At 43.2% G+C, this 12,608-nt stretch overlaps 1 pseudogene; it reads right to left on the reverse strand.

The window, feature by feature from the left end:
* Positions 1-932: 932 nt before the first annotated feature.
* Positions 933-1,050, reverse strand: LOC126459522 (5S ribosomal RNA; annotated as a pseudogene).
* Positions 1,051-12,608: the final 11,558 nt, after the last annotated feature.

The raw sequence follows: 12,608 nt of genomic DNA on the forward strand, positions 1-12,608 counted from the left end.
ACGTCCGTGCTTATCTCGATATGACCTTTCCTGGGCGATGGATTGGTCGTGATGGGCCAACGGTTTGGCCTCCACGCTCTCCTGACATAACCCCATTAGACTTCTTTTTATGGGGTCATGTTAAGGACGAGGTCTACCGAACACGTGTACCAGATATTGAAACCCTGCGGCAACGGATAACCACAGTCGTTGAATCGATCCCTCCAGTGATGTTGGCTAATGTGTAGACGGAAATTGAATATCGCCTAGATGTGCTACGTGCTACCAAGGGTGCTCATGTGGAAGTTTACTGATGTGTGAAAAACACTTTGATAGTTTGTAAACAATTAGACACCAGTTTCATATCTGTATTTTACCTCTAGCCTGAGTTATTAATTTATGTAATCAGGGAAAGACTTTTCGGACACCCTGTATATCTCTTCTACTGAAAGCCCTTTCATTTCTCCATTTTGAGAAATGGTGGCCTGAGCCAAAACAAGAAAAAAAGTCCAGTGAACATGAGCTCTAAAGTGCATCACTTAATGGCTTCTTCTACTGGGCAAGTCCTCCTAGCTCTTAAAAAAGCACTCCGTCTTCAGGCCACAAGTAGCCCATCGGGACCATCCAACCGCCGTGTCATCCTCAACTGAGGATGTGGATAGGAGGGGCGTGTGGTCAGCACACCGCTCTCCCGGTCGTTACGAGGGTTTTCGTTGACCGGAGCCGCTACTATTTTTTTTTAGACCTCATTTTGTTCTATATGGTTCGTTGACTTTGTTCGTGGCGGATGTCCGAAGACACTCGTTCAGGCTGTTCGTTGATCGTTCTCTCAGTTTTTTTTATTGGAGAGGGTAGCTAAACCCTCTGACCGAAAACGCTGAGCTACCGTGCCGGCGTATTTCGGTCGAGTAGCTCCTCAATTGGCATCACGAGGCTGAGTGGACCCCGAAAAATGGCAACAGCGCATGGCGGCCTGGATGGTCACCCATCCAAGTGCCGACCACGCCCGACAGCGCTTAACTTCGGTGATCCGACGGGAACCGGTGTATACACTGCGGCAAGGCCGTTGCCTCCTAGCTGTTAAGGTATGCACTTTAGAGCCCTTGTTTACTGAACATCTTTATCATGTTTTGGTCCATGCTACCTTGTCCCAGAACATGGAGAGCGAAGAGCTTGCAGTAGAAAAGATCTGTTTCACAGTTTCGAAGACGAACAAGTGCTTGTAACTTTTAAGGCCTGCATTTTAGAGCCCACGTATATTAGACACTATTTTCCTGTTTTGGTCCATACTACGATCACTGAAAGTTGTCTACCATACAATCCTCGCAACAACAGCACCGATGATGATGATGATGATGATGTTTGGTTTGTGGGGCGCTCAACTACGCGGTTATCAGCGTCAGTACAAAGTCCCAACCTTTGCCCAGTCCACTCTCGTCACTTTCATGAATGATGATGAATGATGAGGACAAACACAAACACCCAGTCATCTCGAGGCAGGTGAAAATCCGTGACCCCGCCGGGAATCGAACCCGGGACCCCGTGCTCGGGAAACAACAGCAACAGCACTGGTACATGTATTTCCCTGACAGAGGTATCAGCACAATTTTCGCTTATAGCTTTCGACTCGGTCGTTTCCGGCCCTTATTTCAAATTAACACATTCCATCATCATTGAAAGTTTGTAACATCGTCACGGAATCGTTCTGGACGTGAAATTAACGTAACAAGACGAATTATTCTGCCTTTTTTACGGATGGCCAGGAATACATCATCTGTACAGAAGACAGAAGAATGTCGCATTAGGCTTGTTTCGTGAATTTTGGTATGTGCTACAGTGCAGAGGAGAGGTAATGATGACATGGCATTTGTTCTCGTTTTTGCATCAACTCTGGTATTGCACACGTGTCTGAAAATAACGACTCTGCGACTATAATGGTTGCAAATTCATCGACCTCCGTTATTGGGTGGAGAACTGTAGGGCCCCCCTAGACAGGTCAGGCGTGCACTACACACCGGAAGCAGCTACTAGGGTAGCAGAGTACGTGTGGCGTGCACACGGGGGTTTTTTAGGTTAGAGGGACCCCCCCTTGGGCGAAACGATAAAATACCTGACGGCTTACCAGAGAGGACATTATCATCGTTGATAAAGAACGTCCGTCCTCAGAGACCAAAAACAGGAAAAGTCAACGTAATATTGGTAAACTGCAGGAGTATCCAGGGCAAGGTTCCTGAATTAGTATCTCTTATTGAAGGAAACAGTGCGCATATAGTATTAGGAACGGAAAGTTGGTTAAAACCGGAAGTGAACAGTAACGAAATCCTAGACACAGAATGGAATATATACCGCAAGGATAGGATAAACGCCAATGGTGGAGGAGTATTTATAGCAGTAAAGAATTCAATAATATCCAGTGAAGTTATTAGCGAATGCGAATGTGAAATAATCTGGGTTAAGTTAAGTATCAAAGGTGGGTCAGATATGATAGTCGGATGCTTCTATAGACCACCTGCATCAGCAACCGTAGTAGTTGAGCGCCTCAGAGAGAACCTGCAGAACGTCGTGAAGAAGTTTCGTGATCATACTATTGTAATAGGGGGAGACTTCAATCTACCAGGTATAGACTGGGATAGTCACACAATCAGAACTGGAGCCTGGGACAGAGACTCTTGTGACATTATCCTGACTGCCTTGTCCGAGAATTACTTCGAGCAGATAGTTAGAGAACCAACTCGTGAAGCTAACGTTTTAGACCTCATAGCAACAAATAGACCGGAACTTTTCGACTCCGTGAATGTAGAAGAGGGTATCAGTGATCATAAGTCAGTGGTTGCATCAATGACTACAAGTGTAATAAGAAATGCCAAGAAAGGAAGGAAAATATATTTGCTTAACAAGAGTGATAGGGCACAAATCGCAGAATATCTGAGTGACCACCATCAAACGTTCATTTCTGAGGAAGAGGATGTGGAACAAAAATGGAAAAAATTCAGAAACATCGTCCAGTACGCCTTAGATAAGTTCGTACCGACTAAGGTCCAAAGCGAGGGGAAAGATCCACCGTGGTATAACAATCATGTACGAAAGGTACTACGGAAACAAAGAAAGCTTCATCATAGGTTTAAGAGTAGTCGAATCATAGCTGATAAGGAAAAGCTGAACGAAGCGAAAAAGAGCGTAAAGAGAGCAATGAGAGAAGCATTCAACGAATTCGAACATAAAACATTGGCAAACAATCTAAACAAGAACCCTAAAAAGTTTTGGTCATATGTAAAATCGGTAAGCGGATCTAAATCCCCTATTCAGTCACTCGTTGACCACGATGGCACCGAAACAGAGGACGACCGAAGAAAGGCAGAAATACTGAATTCAGTGTTCCGAAACTGTTTCACTGCGGAAAATCGTAACACGGTCCCTGACTTCAGCCGTCGCACGGACGCCAAAATGGAAAATATTGAAATAAACGATATCGGAATTGAAAAACAACTGCTATCACTTAGTAGCGGAAAAGCATCCGGACCAGACGAGATACCCTTAAGATTCTACAGTGATTATGCTAAAGAACTTGCCCCCTTTCTATCAGCAATTTATCGTAGATCGCTGGAAGAACGTAAAGTACCTAGCGACTGGAAGAAAGCGCAGGTCGTTCCCATTTTCAAGAAGGGTCATAAATCAGATGCGAATAATTATAGGCCTATTTCGCTTACGTCAATCTGTTGTAGAATAATGGAACATGTTTTGTGTTCTCGTATTATGACGTTCTTAGATAATACAAATCTCCTTCATCATAACCAACATGGATTCCGCAAACAGAGATCATGTGAAACTCAGCTCGCCCTATTTGCCCAAGAAATTCACAGTGCCGTAGACACTGGCGAGCAGATTGATGCCGTATTCCTGGACTTCAGGAAGGCATTTGATACGGTTCCGCACTTACGTTTAGTGAAAAAAATACGAGCTTACGGAATATCGGACCAGGTTTGTGATTGGATTCAGGATTTTCTAGAAGAAAGAACACAACATGTCATTCTTAACGGTTCAAAATCTGCAGATGTAGAGGTAATTTCGGGAGTACCGCAGGGAAGCGTGATAGGACCTTTATTGTTTACAATATACATAAATGACTTAGTTGACAACATCGGTAGCTCCGTGAGGCTATTTGCAGATGACACGGTTGTCTACAAGAAAGTAGCAACATCAGAAGACTCGTACGTACTCCAGGAGGACCTGCAGAGGATTAATGCATGGTGCGACAGCTGGCAGCTTTCCCTAAACGTAGATAAATGTAATATAATGCGCATACATAGGGGCAGAAATCCATTCCAGTACGATTATGCCATAGGTGGTAAATCATTGGAAGCGGTAACGACCGTAAAATACTTAGGAGTTACTATCCGGAGCGATCTGAAGTGGAATGATCACATAAAACAAATAGTGGGAAAAGCAGGCGCCAGGTTGAGATTCATAGGAAGAATTCTAAGAAAATGTGACTCATCGACGAAAGAAGTAGCTTACAAAACGCTTGTTCGTCCGATTCTTGAGTATTGCTCATCAGTATGGGACCCTTACCAGGTTGGATTAATAGAAGAGATAGACATGATCCAGCGAAAAGCAGCGCGATTCGTCATGGGGACATTTAGTCAGCGCGAGAGCGTTACGGAGATGCTGAACAAGCTCCAGTGGCGGACACTTCAAGAAAGGCGTTACGCAATACGGAGAGGTTTATTATCGAAATTACGAGAGAGCACATTCCGGGAAGAGATGGGCAACATATTACTACCGCCCACATATATCTCGCGTAATGATCACAACGAAAAGATCCGAGAAATTAGAGCAAATACGGAGACTTACAAGCAGTCGTTCTTCCCACGCACAATTCGTGAATGGAACAGGGAAGGGGGGATCAGATAGTGGTACAATAAGTACCCTCCGCCACACACCGTAAGGTGGCTCGCGGAGTATAGATGTAGATGTAGATGTAGAAATGCCAAAACCATAAGACACAATTAAGAATAAGTAAAAACATTTCTCTGTCAGCCAATGTGCAATAATGACTTCTTTTCAAAATTTTATATCGGTTGAAGACCCAGCAGCATCAAATTTAGTTGTAATTTGAACCTTGCATTCGTCTTTACAATTTTACAAACACAGAAGAGAAGCAGAGGTCGTATATGATGTTGTAGTTTCTGTTAACTCGAGTGTTGTGACGTCAAAAGGAAAGGCAGAAGATATAATGAATTTATTTATGTGATTCGACACAGAGATCTCGCCATGTTCGCGAACAAGGAAAAAAATACTCTGAACAATATCGTACAATTACAAGACCCCACTGGTAAAGACTATACCATGAGCGGAATGAGTTATACGATCATCATTTATTTTGACATTTTTCCAAAATGCAGAGCAAACGTTTTTTCGGCAACGGTGGCTCCGTTCCTCATTCACAGTGATCTGTAGGTCCTGAAGGGCCAGGAGATGACGACACTCTCACTGTAACACTCTCTCGGCGTCATTCTTCGCTTACTCTTGGCCTTCGAGGATTGAACAATATTCGGTCTACTCCAGTCGCACCACGACCTCACTCTCAAATACCTCAACGACGGAGGCAGCTCCATACAAGTAGACATTCTTTGTCCATGATGACGATGGCAGTCAAACATTTACAAGTTCACACCCATACAGTATCTCGGCACTGAAACCTTACTCCGTGAGTAAGGCTTGTGCGATGAAGACACGTAATTGTGTTCTTTCATTGATTGGTGAATCCATGGCTGTGTTCGTTCAGTTAAAAATCGCCCCTCCCTAGTGCTTGATTCCAAATGCATCATTGTTATTTCGTTCCAACCACTCTTTTCTCGGAAGAAAGTGGTGGAGATGGACTGTTGTAAAATAAGATGTTACTGATTCCCTCCATATGCATTATTACCCAGGATAGCTCGTTCATTTGCAGGTATTTATATGCCTGGTCTAGTGGTGGCCGCCACGGTAACTCAGCGTGTTCGGTCAGAGGGTTAGCTGCCCTCTGTAATAATAATAAAAAAACTAGTGAATGGATCAACGATAAACTTGAACGGGTGTCATGGGACGTCCGCTACGAACAAATGCGACAAGCAAAATGAGACAAAAAAAAGGTGCTTAGCGTTGCTGCCCCTGGATAACAGGATCCCGGGTTCGATTCCCTGCAGGGTCGGGGATGTTCTCCGCGCCTGGGGACTGGGTGTTTGTGTTATCCTCATCATTACATCATCATTCAGGAAAACGGCGAAACAGGAAAGCGAAAAGATTGGGATCTTGTACGGGCGCTGATAATCATGCCGTTGAGCGCCCCACAAAACAAAATCACCACCACCATCGACTCGCTCAGAAAGGAGAGCTAGTACACGAGTTCGTCAGTAGAACCGCGGACTCGCAGCATTTCCGCTACGTATGCAGTTATCTTGAGAGAAATTTCTGCCATTAAACTGTAAATCACTGCTCATTTATTTCATAATTTCGGCTTTATAACGATTCTCAAGTGCAAGTTGAAATATCACAAAGCGCTCGATCTGCCTAAATGATAGAAGCAAGTTATATATGTACCAATATGCGGACCGATCGGTTAGCAGTGAATATTGTTCTGTTTATACATACATTTATATAAATGAAACTTTTTCAAGGACTGCTGTTCTCTTTATACATACAAATAAACATATACAGCTTTTTCGAAGACTGCTATAGATCTATTTTAATATTTGATGTCTATTCAGAGAATGCCAATTACATTCACAGAGACACACTTCTGAGGCATTACCGAATCTGTAACGAAGCTACTAGAAAAATGGCATGAGAATGAACTGCGATCTCTAAATGGTGATTAATAATTGAAATAAATTACAGTAATCAATGGTAAGCTACATAGCTCGCTGTTAGCCTATAAACACAAGTTGCCATGACCAAATCAACAGAAATAGTGCGCTTTTTTGCCGCAGATATATAACAGTGCCCAGTCTTCTTTTGACGCAGCACAAATGTTTTCCTATGATGATAGTGGAATAAACAAGATAACATCCATTTTTTTCCATTGGGCGAACTTTATATGTTTTCTGTCTGAAGCATGGACTATAACGTGAAACGCATTGCAAATATCTCTTTTCTTCCAATGGAACATATTTGAAATTGTGTACTCTGCATCAGCTAATTTTTGTCTTACACCCTTGCCAGTCCCACAAAACGCAGCTTCATTAAAGGCGACCCGATCCCGAAAATCGGTCATTGCACCGTGTCAGTGCTATTTTACAGCAGCAAAATCGTGTACTGATCTTCCGTAGTAACAAGAAGCCACGAGTAGCCTTACATTCCTGCATGCTTCAGTAAAAGAAAACGGGTCTGTGAGTACGAAGCGACCGCAGCGCCACAGCTGCCAGACTTGTCATACTCGCGGAACTACAGCGGTAACGAAGGAAGCCCGTTAAGCCGTCGACACACGGACCGTGCTGTCGAACGTTAACGTTGAGCGTGCCAAGTTCTACGTGCTGTTGAACTCTCAGGAACGATGCGACTTGTGCATACGGTACGTGGGCCCCGACGTGCTATACGCAATCGCAACGCACTCCAGCGACAGTTGAGGGATGTTTCTAGTTCGTAAATCACACTGTTTACTGAACGGGCGCGCGTAAAATTCCCACGTTAGCTCTATTAAAAGGCACATTTCTTCCATCGTCCACGAAAAGGAAAGTACCATGTCCAGTCGATAAGGACATAGGCTTATAAAAGTTCCATTACAAACAGTGCGTTACAAATTTGGAATACTTCTCCGCATAAGATAAACATTAGTTCATCATTCCCACATTTTAGTAAAACCGCAAGGTCAGTCTTACTTGATCACTGTTCCTACCCAGTAGCAGAATCTTTGCAACATGTGAATTACCAAGCGTAAAAGAAGAAAGAGCAAAATATCTTTATACAAGCAGCGCAAGCTGTCCTCTAGATTAAGCCAATCGAACAAAGTCACCCCTCACAAAAAGGTGAAATTGTATCTACATAACATCAAATATTATAGTCTATACTTATATTAAACTAATAATAAAGTATCAGAACCTAATAAAAACGCGAATGTTAGGGAAAAAAAAATTGGTTGTGTCAGGACGCGAACCACAGCCCCAACAAAAAAACTCGATAAAGGACAGGGATGATTTTCATTACGCTAAACTAACATGACACCTTTCGTATCTAATCATAGTATGTTACCCCTTGCTAAAAACCTTAAACGTAGATATGTTGCTAACTGGAATTTAATTATAAGAAATGGTACCAAGAACAATGCCTTTTGGGTGGATCTTCAGTGTGTATCTGCCTTCAAATAGCCTACTCTCATTATACGCAAGTTACAATAATTCTCCCGCCCCCCCCCCCCCCCCAATGAACCATGGACCTTGCCGTTGGTGGGGAGGCTTGCGTGCCTCAACGATACAGATAGCCGTACCGTAGGTGCAACCACAACGGAGGGGTATCTGTTGAGAGGCCAGACAAACGTGTGGTTCCTGAAGATGGGCAGCAGCCTTTTCAGTAGTTGCAGGGGCAACAGTCTGGATGATTGACTGATCTGGCCCTGTAACAATAACCAAAACGGCCTTGCTGTGTTGGTACTGCGAACGGCTGGAAGCAAGGGGAAACTACAGCCGTAATTTTTCCCGAGGGCATGCAGCTTTACTGTATGGTTAAATGATGATGGCGTTCTCTTCGGTAAAATATTCCGGAGGTAAAATAGTCCCCAATTAGGATCTCCCGGCGGGGACTACTCAGGAGGACGTCGTTATCAGGAGAAAGAAAACTGGCATTCTACTGATCGGAGCGTGGAATGTCAGATCCCTTAATCGGGCACGTAGATTAGAAAATTTAAAAAGGGAAATGGATAGGATAAAGTTAAATATAGTGGGAATTAGTGAAGTTCGGTGGCAGGAGGAACAAGACTTTTGGTCAGGTGAATACAGGGTTATAAATACAAAATCCAATAGGGGTCATGCAGGAGTAGGTTTAATAATGAATAAAAAAATAGGAGTTCGGGTAAGCTACTACAAACAGCATAGTGAACGCATTATTGTGGCCAAGATAGACACGAAGCCCATGCGTACTACAGTAGTACAAGTTTATATGCCAACTAGCTCTGCAGATGACGAAGAAATTGAAGAAATGTATGACGAGATAAAAGAAAATATTCAGGTAGTGAACGCAGACGAAAATTTAATAGTCATGGGTGACTGGAATTCGACAGTAGGAAAAGGGAGAGAAGGGAACATAGTAGGCGAATATGGATTGGGGCTAAGAAATGAAAGAGGAAGCCGTCTGGTAGAATTTTGCACAAAGCATAACTTAATCATAGCTAACACTTGGTTCAAGAATCATAAAAGAAGGTTGTATACATGGAAGAATCCTGGAGATACCAAAAGGTTCAAAATGGTTCAAATGGCTCTGAGCACTATGGGACTCAACTGCTGTGGTCATCAGTCCCCTAGAACTTAGAACTACTTAAACCTAACTAACCTAAGGACATCACACACATCCATGCCCGAGGCAGGATTCGAACCTGGGACCGTAGCAGTCGCACGGTTCCGGACACTAAAAGATATCAGATAGATTATATAATGGTAAGACAGAGATTTAGGAACCAGGTTTTAAATTGTAGGACATTTCCAGGCGCAGATGTGGACTCTGACCACAATCTGTTGGTTATGAACTGTAGATTAAAACTGAAGAAACTGCAAAAAAGTGGGAATTTAAGGAGATGGGACCTGGATAAACTGAAAGAACCAGAGGTTGTACAGAGTTTCAAGGAGAGCGTAAGGGAACAATTGACAGGAATGGGGGAAAGAAATACAGTAGAAGACGAATGGGTAGTTCTGAGGGATGAAGTAGTGAAGGCAGCAGAGGATCAAATAGGTAAAGAGATGCGGGCTAGTAGAAATCCTTGGGTAACAGAAGAAATATTGAATTTAATTGATGAAAGGAGAAAATATTAAAATGCAGTAAATGAAGCAGGCAAAAAGGAATACAAACGTCTCAAAAATGAGATCGACAGGAAGTGCAAAATGGCTAAGCAGGGTTGGCTAGAGGACAAATGTAAGGATGTAGAGGCTTATCTCACTAGGGGTAAGATAGATACAGCCTGCAGGAAAATTAAAGAGACCTTTGGAGAAAAGAGAGCCACTTGTATGAATATCAAGAGCTCTGATGGAAACCCAGTTCTAAGCAAAGAGGGGAAAGCAGAAAGGTGGAAGGAGTATATAGAGGGTCTATACAAGGGCGATGTTCTTGAGGTCAATATTATGGAAATGGAAGAGGATGTAGATGAAGATGAAATGGGAGATACGATACTGCGTGAAGAGTCTGACAGAGCACTGAAAGACCTGAGTCGAAACAAGGCCCCAGGAGTAGACAACATTCCATTAGAACTACTGACGGCCTTGGGAGAGCCAGTCCTGACAAAACTCTACCATCTGGTGAGCAAGATGTACGAGACAGGAGAAATACCCTCAGACTTCAAGAAGAATATAATAATTCCGATCCCAAAGAAAGCAGGTGTTGACAGATGTGAAAATTACCGAACTATCAGTTTAATAAGTCACAGCTGCAAAGTACTAACGCCAATTATTTACAGACAAATGGAAAAACTTGTAGAAGCCGACCTCGGGGAAGATCAGTTTGGTTTCCGTAGAAATGTTGGAACACGTGAGGCAATACTTATCTTACGACTTATCTTAGAAGGAAGATTAAGGAAAGGCAAACCTACGTTTCTAGCATTTGTAGACTTAGAGAAAGCTTTTGACAATGTTGACTGGAATACTTTCTTTCAAATTCTAAAGGTGGCAGGGGTAAAATACAGGGAGCGAAAGGCAGTTATAAGAGTCGAGGGGCATGAAAGGGAAGCAGTCGTTGGGAAGGGAGTGAGACAGGGTTGTAGCCTCTCCACGATGTTATTCAGTCTGTATATTGAGCAAGCAGTAAAGGAAACAAGAGAAAAATTTGGAGTAGGTATTAAAATCCAGGGAGAAGAAATAAAAACTTTGAGGTTCGCCGATGACATCGTAATTCTATCAGAGACAGCAGAGGACTTGGAAGAGCAGTTGAACGAAATGGACAGTGTCTTGAAAGTAGGATATAAGATGAACATCAACAAAAGCAAAACGAGGATAATGGAATGTAGTCGAATTAAGTCCGATGATGCTGAGGGAATTAGATTAGGAAATAAGACACTTAAAGTAGTAAAGGAGTTTTGCTATTTGGGGAGCAAAATAACTGATGATGGTAGAAGTAGAGAGGATATAAAATGTAGACTGGTAATGGCAAGGAAAGCGTTTCTGAAGAAGAGAAATTTGTTAACAACGAGTATAGATTTAAGTGTTAGGAAGTCGCTTCTGAAAGTATTTGTATGGAGTGTAGCCATGTATGGAAGTGAAACATGAACAATAAATAGTTTGGACAAGAAGAGAATAGAAGCTTTTGAAATGTAGTGCTACAGATGAATGTTGAAGAATAGGTGGGTAGATCACGTAACTAATGAGGAGGTATTGAATAGGATTGGGGAGAAGAGAAGTTTGTGGCACAACTTGACTAGAAGAAGGGATCGGTTAGTAGGACATGACCTGAGGCATCAAGGGATCACAAATTTAGCATTGGAGGGCAGTGTGGAGGGTAAAAATCGTAGAGGGAGACCAAGAGATGAATACACTAAGCATATTCAGAAGGATGTAGGTTGCAGTAAGTACTGGGAGATGAAAGAGCTTGCACAGGGTAGATTAGCATGGAGAGCTGCATCAAACCAGTCTCAGGACTGAAGACCACAACAACAACAACAATAATTCTTTTGTCACGAATATGATGTTTCTCATTATTTTATTGGAACGAATCACACAGTTAACGACGGGTTTTGCAGTGATTCTCAATTTGCTGCTGCTCGGAACGGCATATATACATATAGGCTTGAAATGAATGCCAATATCGCGCCCCACAGCTCTGTACTGAAGGCAGACGGCGTGCTTGCGACGTAGGCGGCGTTGTGCGCTCTCATTGGTCAACGCTCAGACGCACGCTCAGAATATCTGACATGCCAGATATTGCTCTGCACGTTCGGAAAGACTCCCGAGCGTGCTATTCCATGCTGTGACGTCAGAAACTGGGCACGCTCGACGCTCAACGTTCGGATGCACGGTCCGTGTGCCGACGGCTTTAGCACTGACATAGCATTGGCGCCTTGACTTTTGAAGTATGCAGCCCGCAACAAAAGATTCGTACTCGCTCCGTTTCTGATCTCTAGTTACCGTAACAGAGCTGCCCCACCATCCGAAGTAAACACGACATTGCGGGCAACAGGAAGCTCCGACAGATCTCAGGCGCTACCGTGTTAACATGTAAGCCCCACTACACCTTGATGGCAGGTTCCACCGAACTCGCCGATGACAGTCAAAACAATTTAATTTCCAGCAACATTTTTTATGTGACAAAAGCGTCATAGTTGCACCGTTTCTGGGCAAGGGTTCGTTAAGTTTTTGACGTTAGTGATGTTCAGAGACAGTGTTCCAACTGCCATGTGATCAGCATTGGTTTAAAGATGTTGAAACTGCCGTCAGTTTACATTAATGCACAGCTGGTATCTG

This window comes from Schistocerca serialis, chromosome 2 (assembly GCF_023864345.2).
Source record: "Schistocerca serialis cubense isolate TAMUIC-IGC-003099 chromosome 2, iqSchSeri2.2, whole genome shotgun sequence".
NCBI classification, from domain to species: Eukaryota; Metazoa; Arthropoda; class Insecta; order Orthoptera; family Acrididae; genus Schistocerca; species Schistocerca serialis.